General features: G+C 45.9%; 1 pseudogene; it reads left to right on the forward strand.

Moving 5' to 3' along the window:
• The first annotated feature begins 5,334 nt into the window (after positions 1-5,334).
• Positions 5,335-6,173, forward strand: LOC138505140 (methionine synthase pseudogene; annotated as a pseudogene).
• The last annotated feature ends 1,696 nt before the right edge of the window (positions 6,174-7,869 follow it).

Genomic DNA, 7,869 nt, shown 5'->3' on the forward strand with positions numbered 1-7,869 from the left:
CGAAGCCCTTCCGCTTCGTCTCAGTCACCCTGCACTTAAATTGAATTTGGAGGTAGGCTTCAGGCGGATTCTCATGACAGGGGCAAGGATGTCCAGAGCGTTGGAGATAGAAAGAAGCAGGTTAGAGAGTGCTCTGTCGGAGTGTGAGTCAGCCGCAGAAGTAAAAAGGGTAGAGAAAGTAGAGGCAAATGCTTCCACTGACACTCGCTTCATGGGCCGAATGACAGAGAAGAAAGGTGGCAATGCTAGGGTATGTTTTGTCTGCCTGACCAGAAGGTACAGGTGGGAGGATAGCAGAAAGTGGTCAGTTGAAGAGAGAGGAGTGATGAGAGGGTTAGAGAGAGGGATGCCTGAGGAGATGAGAGCGTCCAAGGTGTGTCCGGCAGAATGTGTTGGACCAGAGGGTAGGATGAAAAGGGAGAGAGAGTCGCAAAGGTTGCAGAAGAGCCCAGAGGACGGATTAAAGAAATCCAGGTGGATGTGAGGTCTCTGAGGAGAAGAAATTGAGAGGTAGAGGCAAGGAGAGAAGAGGAAAGGTCAGCCCATTCTGAGAGGAAGAGGGTGACCTAGCCAGGTGGCGTGTAGATGGTGGCCACCGCCAAAGAGAGGCCCAGGAGAGATAGAGAGCCTGCAGACCAGGCATTCAAATGAGGAGTAGGCCAGTATAGAAATGACAGACGCAGGGACCCTCTCCGGAAAGATCAGAGCCACTCCACCTCCAGACCAGTTGGTTCTGGGCTCAGAGAGGATCTTGTAGCCCTCAGGGAGGAGACTGTCAAAACTCGTGACAGAGCTGGCCGTGAACCATGTCTTGTTGAGAGCGAGGACTTCCAGGTCAAGGTCTTCGATGAGGTGGCAGATGTCAGAGAAGTGTTTGACTGCAGAGGAAGAGTTTAGAGTAGCGACATGGAGCAGGTTGAAAGACTTTCGGGGTGGGGTACACAATTGCAGTAAACCCAGCAGAGGCAGTTGAGGGGCCCGAGAGTGGGCAGTAGCAGTAGTTAGAGGTGACATAGGGGCAAGTGGGGAGGAGAGATAGGTGCCAGAGAGGCAGCGGAGGAAGGAGGAGGCAGAGGAGCCAAATACCTGTTAGAGGCAGGAGAAGGGGGAATGTTAATAAGTCGTGGGAAACGCCTATCGAAAAGGAGGAGATTGGGCTGAGGACCCTGGATCAGGACGATACCATTTAGATAGACATTGATGGTGGTTTTGGAGGAATGGAAGGAGGCCAAGAGGACCTCCCGCTAGGTGCTACCATTAATGGGAAAGGAGGAGAGAGGTGAGAGAACAGAGACTGTATGAGGGGTGCATAGGTCTGGAGAGGGAACGACAAAGAGGATGTCGGTGAGAGTCTGTCTGGAGGAAGCAGTGATGTAGGTTTCGGCAAGAGTGAGGCCTGGGTTGAAGAGCAGCATATCCCTCTTGAACTTTTTCCATCCAGACTCAGTAGTGAGAGGTATAGGATAGGAAATAGAGTAGCAGTTTGAGAAGATTGGAGAGATTGAGAGCCCCATAGAGGGTGCAAGGAGGAAACAAGGGAGAGTGAGGGAGGAAGAAGCACAACCCTCAGCCGAGCACCACAGGAAGCACCAGAGAGGGAGGGTTTACACAGGAGGAACACAGGAAGCAACAAACAGGCAACAAACAACAGGGGAATGAAGGAGCAGTGAGGACGGAAGACGGGGGGCAGTGTACTGTAAAGACGCTACATTCAACTTCCCTAAAAATAGGGAAAAAGGCTGAGTTTAAATAACATATTTATACAGAAAAATTGTCCAGAGGACATTGATTTATAATAAAGTATCAAAATTGTATTTAGCTTGATACACCATTTGTAAAAAATGTGTTAATCATATATTAGTAAACACTTCAATTTTTGTTTACATTGCATGAAGAAATACCATTAAAACATACCAATTTAGCGAACAGACAGTGAATCATTCACTAATTCGTCCACATTCAGTGCCATTCAATCATCAACTAACTTCGAAAACTATACCAAAATACAGTCAATGTGTAATAAGACCTTCTAATGGTCACAACTAACAGTCTTATTTCATAAAGTACATTAAATGTACAAAACCACTACAATTATGACACATATGTTCAGTTAGTGGAGTGGATCAAGTAGATGTAGTCCAGTGATCACATCCCCAGTTTTTTTCCGGCAGGTTTTGACGTATAAAGATGACCTCGATCAACGTCTTCATCAGGAAAAACATATATATACTAAAAAGGAATGTGACAACAATGATTAGTGCACTAGCCTATAGAAACGACATGGAAATCAAGAGCACTAAAAAAGAGAGAAGAACAAGGCTTCCTATCAATGCATCTGCAAACCACCAACTTACACACAAGTGTTTAGATACTTTAAGAGAAACACTGCCTCACATTAATTCAAGACTGGGCTACTCGTTTCCCAGTGCGAGAGGGTTAGTGAGACCAAAGGTCTGTGCCCTATGGTGAAGTAAAGGTAGCACCTAAAGCAAATATGGTGAAGTTACTAGCACACCATGGCAGTAGACCAGAATGTGTCATAACAGCAGAACCAATGGGGTGACGGTCCGCAACTGACCTTGCAGCAAGTAGTCATATATTTCAGCACAGAGAGGCAGACAGCCAACTGTTTGAAGCCACAATAATTGAGGCCAGAAAAACGAAGGAGTAACACTGCCAAAAAGGGACATAACAATCATTGAGTTGCACCTAAAAAAACAGTTGGTATAATGGAAATAAGCTGCTGGATGAAAAGACTCACCTCACTTTAGTCGGGTGGCCTAGCTCAATTCGAATTAGGTATTAGCAATGATGGTAAAAGGCACCGGAAGTGCTCTTAATGCATCAGGCCAATATTCGTTTCTCGTTAGCAGGGTGTAGTTCAAAAGAGATGTATACATACATCCTCCAGATGGAAAAGAGTGATGACCGAATTACATTTCAATTAACATACACCTTGAAAAACAAACAAACAGAGGCTTCGCATGTGCTAAATAACATGGTAAAGACTGGTGCATGATGTGACTGCCCTAAATGATGGGCAGTTAACTAAACCCAGATGGCACGACCCCTAATTCCAGATGAATCGCAAGAGTGCACAAGAACTCTGCTACAACTACCATAGATAAATGGCATGAGAGCCCCAAAAAGTATACGTGAACTGCATATAGCTCCAAACCCAAAAGTATGCATAAATATACATGGATATGGAGTAGTTCAAGTTATGAGCGGGGCCTATCTGTTCATGAACGACTGGAATATTGGCAATATAGCCAAAAGCTGTGAAATACTTACGTGAGAGAGTCATCCCCTTAACACGGAGCCGATCCATGTAACGTCCATTGGTTTCTGCGGCACGCGTAGATACAATGCGCATGTGCATGTATCTAAAAGGTTAATGGGTCATGCGCTGATGCAGCAGTCACGTGATGGACAAAGAGAAGAGACCTACATATTTATTTAAGGGGACCAGCACCTTCTTGAAGGAAAAGCATATAAATGCTGTAGGCACAAGAGCAATACATAGGGCGGCATAATAGTGCAAATATGGAAGGCCGCTGAAGAAAAGGTGTCAATTCTGTTAATCCACAAACCTGTAAACATTTTAAATGGGCGAAATGATACCGCATTGGTAGTCACAGACAGCAATGCAAAAAAGTGGTGTAATGAGAAAAAGAGTTATTGGAGCGGTGGGTCAGTTTAATGGGGTGCAGTGGGTGCTGCCCCCTGACCCAACACATGTACTATAGCAGTAGTAGAAGGTTGACAGCTGCAAGCTTTTCGCTTCCCTGGCTGACACCGGCAGACACCATCTGGAGCTGCTTCCACTCGAGGTGTCCTTTGCCTCAGGGTCCTTTGCGAGAGGGCTGCCTGGGCAGAGGGGCTGCCCTGGTAGTTTCGTTAATAAGGTGTTCAGGCACCAGGTGGTGCAGAGAAAAGCACCAATCAGCAGTGGGAGGGCGGCCAGGGAGGTGGGCTGTGGACAGAGGCAAGCAACAAGCAGGGGGAGGAGGGAAGCAACAAGCCTCCTTCTAACTACTATGATACATTCCCAAATGATGGTTTATAGAAAATAAGAGCAAAAAGCCATCCACAAAAAATGGGGTTTTACAGCTCACCCAAAACATCATTAATCTTTCTCTTACCTGTTGCCTGCTCCAAACCAGTAGAAGGTGAGGTTGGCTTACATTAATGTGGTGTTGTCCCCTTTAAGAATGTATGTCATGTCATGACTGGCTCCCGATAAAAGGAGCCTCAGCCGGCACGTGCGTTAGAACGGCGGCAGACCCCATGAATGGCATTTGTGTCTCCTATCGAATTTAGTGCACCTGCAGGCTGACGCCGTGTGATCACAGTACTGCAACCCTGCCTGCAGGTTGACACTGTGTGATCACGGTTCTGCAGCCCCCACTCATCTGGGTGATGCCAGATCAGTGTGGGTGACCAAATGTCCTGGTTTTGCTGGGACTGTCCTGGAATTGGGTGCTCTGTCCCCCTTTCTCAAGATTATGTTTCCATTGGAAAATGCAGTTGTCCCGGTTTTTGGTACTAGGTCTTCATAGCTGCCAGGCAGGAATGCACAATCTCACACAGAAGAAATGCTGCATTTTACAAATTAAGATAGTGGTAGCTTGTGATTAATTAATTATACTGTGGGCCTCATTACGACTCAGGCGGTAAGGGGTTTACGCCAGCGTAAACAGCGCCGACCCTTACCGCCTGAGTACGAGGTCCCTTAGCGCCATGGCGGATTTAACACCTGCTTTTAGCAGGTGTTAAAATCCATGGCGCTAAGGGACCATGGAGTTAATTACGCCACCGTAATTTACGGTGGCGTAATTAACGCCTTCCCCACTCCCATTATGCCCTATGGGGCAAAAATGGGAATGGGGAAGGGTAAATGGGGATTGGGGACATACCGCCCCGCCAAGGTCGGAATGGGGCGGTAAGTCCGCCAACCACCATGGCGTAAACATAGTTTACGCCATGGTGGTAAAGTTTACGCCATGGTGGTAAAGTCACGGCCCAGGCGGTAACTTACCGCCTGGGTCGTAATGAGGCCCAATGTGTTCATTCCTCCTTCTCCTCCAACCGCTACTGAAGGGTAGTGCCTTGACAGCCACTTTGAAGAGTTAGTCCTACTTTTATATTATTTCCCCTGTCCCGTTGTTTTTCCGGCGCTGTCTGCACTCTGTGGCCGGAGCTTCAATAGAAGAATTTTGGCTTGCTCCATGATCAGAGCTTAAAAGAAAACTTTCAAAATGCCTGCTGTGTGTGCTTTGCTGCGCTCCGAAATCGGTGCCTGGAGCTGGGATAGGAGCATATGAGGAAAAAATGGGGAAGGGAAAAGAAGTTGCACGGCTGCCCATGCCAGATGGGAAACAAGGTGTCCGAGGTGTGCGCACCAGACCAGAACTGGGGAAGACCCTCTGGGATTCCCAGGCCGCAACAGCGGCGTACCAAATGATTAAAGTCTCGGCAGACGTGCCTCAGAAAGCAGTTATTGATCTAACAGCAGACACTGTTATTAAGAGATATAGTGCAGGCACCAGGGTTCCCACGAATAAGACTCTCTGTATTCCCACTCTGTGGAAAAGTCAGAGGACTTTAGATGGAGGAGTGGATACCCTACTTGGAGAGACGGTTTTCGACACTGCTAACTCAAAGGCATCTCTACTTTGCCAGGCAAAGGCTGTTTGAAGAGGAGTACGAGGAACCAAAGCCTAATTTTATTTCAGGAGCAATTGTTGATAAAAGTGGGCGCATCTATCTTTCTTTTCTGCTCAGAGTAGAGAAGCATTTTGTCATTACCTTCTCCCATGCTGAGCCTGTGTGTTTTGGATTGAACTGTGCAGTGGAGTCTTTTGTGGAACGACTCCCGCACATATACGAGAAATTGCAAATGATGTCCAATCCTGCAAGCCAAGAATGCCCCCTCTCCTATCACAACTCTTTCGAACGGTTGTATGTTGCTTTCAGGCCTTGAACCCTTTCGAATTGGACCCTATACACATTTTGTTAACATAGGGCGACGCTGTAATGGCGCAAGATAAAAGAAGTTTGTTAAACTCATCATGGGAGGACCCTTTGAAGAAGCTCTGAGTATAGCCAAAGCCCAGGTTAAAATGGGGACCCAGATCTTGAACATCAACATGGATGATGGTATGCCATAAGGACTGAGTGCTATGGCAAGGTTCTGCAATTCCATCCCTTCTGAACCGGACATTTCCAAGGTGCCAATATCCATTGATTCATTCAATTTTGCTGTAATTGAGGCTGGCCTGACACGCCGCTAGGGAAAATGCATAGTAAATAGCATAAGCATGAAGGAAGGTGAAGAGGATGTACTGGAGAAGTGAAAGAGTGGCACGACCCCGGCTGCCACCGCACTAATTGAAATCACTCCCACCTGGGGGAGTGCATTGATGGCAGGGGCCATGGACCCTGGCAACAGTGTCGTTCTGCTGCCAACCCCACTGTCGATGTGGCCTAGTGTCCTCCGGGTGCGGCTTTGACGGTTGATTGAATGTCCTCTCAACTATCCTGGACTAATAAATGCATGTGGTCTCCCAACCACATGACTGTGCCTATCTGTGTGGCCATGCTGCCCAAGAGTGTACGACAGGAGCCCGTCATGCCCCTGCTCCCAAATGCCAAAGTTATTTTCTCATCAAGTTTTTCACATTCACCAGTTCTTGGGTTTACTGTACATCACAGGTCTCCCTCAGCCAGGCTCAGACTTCTTTAACCACAAGCTCACAATAGGTCTCCCTCGGCCGGGCTCGGACTTTGTAATCTCACTTTCCTTGCTTTACACTCTTTATCAAAAATCAAAGACGTTTACTGTGCGATGGGTTTTGCTTAAACCATCGCAGGACTACTTCGATTCACTTTATTCATAAATTTCACCTTTAAACTTTACTTTTGCTTCTGCCACTTCTTGGTTGGATACCTCAAACAGAGACCTTCGACTGAGCCCACCCACAGTGCAGGACCACTCTGTTACTTTTTGTGAAGATTTGGGGATTTGTTTTGTGAAAGATTGGTACCAACTAAACTGGAGTCTCAATCTGAAAGCATGTTATTTGGTGACACTGTTGAAAGGAGATCTCCAAAATTCAAACCATCTCCTAAACCCAGAAGCTATGACTCCCTTTACAGAGATTATGGAAGGTTTATTAAAGAAGGTAGAGCAAACAGAAATTCTTTACAAACAAAAGCTAAGAAATATTAAAAGGACTCCGGACGAGACACAATAGAATTGGCTGCTAAGATTCAAAATACTTTGTCATTTCATTATCGCTAGGAAAAGAAATCACTAGAGGAGGTATTAGAGCTTTTGACAATTTAACAATGTATACATTTTGTACCTCCATTTCTTCAAAAGGCCATTTTACAGATTAATAAGCCAAAGCTAACATTGGTCATATAAACTGCTCAATCTTTTTTAGAATCCAATAAGCATGTAAACAACCCCCATAAGACCGAAGAAGTGAAAAACGAGCCTAAGAATGTATATTACCAATCTCAGATGGTTTCCAAATTTAAATCCCAGGGTAAAATGTCCAAAACGATGGGTAAGGAACTCGTAAGTGGAGATAGGAAGAATAATTTAGTAAGAGGAAAAGGTGAGATCAAATCGGAAGAAGCACAAAAATTACCCTCAGTATTATGCTTCTCATGTGGTCAAGCTGGTGATTTGTCCAGACATTGTCCTTATAACAAAACAGATGTACCTATGGAAATTAGGTGCTTGAGTGGTAAGGAGGAGGAAGAGGAAGAGGATGAAGGAAATGGTGTAGGAATAGAAACTCGGAATAATGTGTTTCTAGGTAATATAAATGCTAAAAGTCATGATAGTGCCATGGT

Source organism: Ambystoma mexicanum, chromosome 11, assembly GCF_040938575.1.
Source record: "Ambystoma mexicanum isolate Mex_15411 chromosome 11, UKY_AmexF1_1, whole genome shotgun sequence".
Lineage (NCBI taxonomy): Eukaryota > Metazoa > Chordata > Amphibia > Caudata > Ambystomatidae > Ambystoma > Ambystoma mexicanum.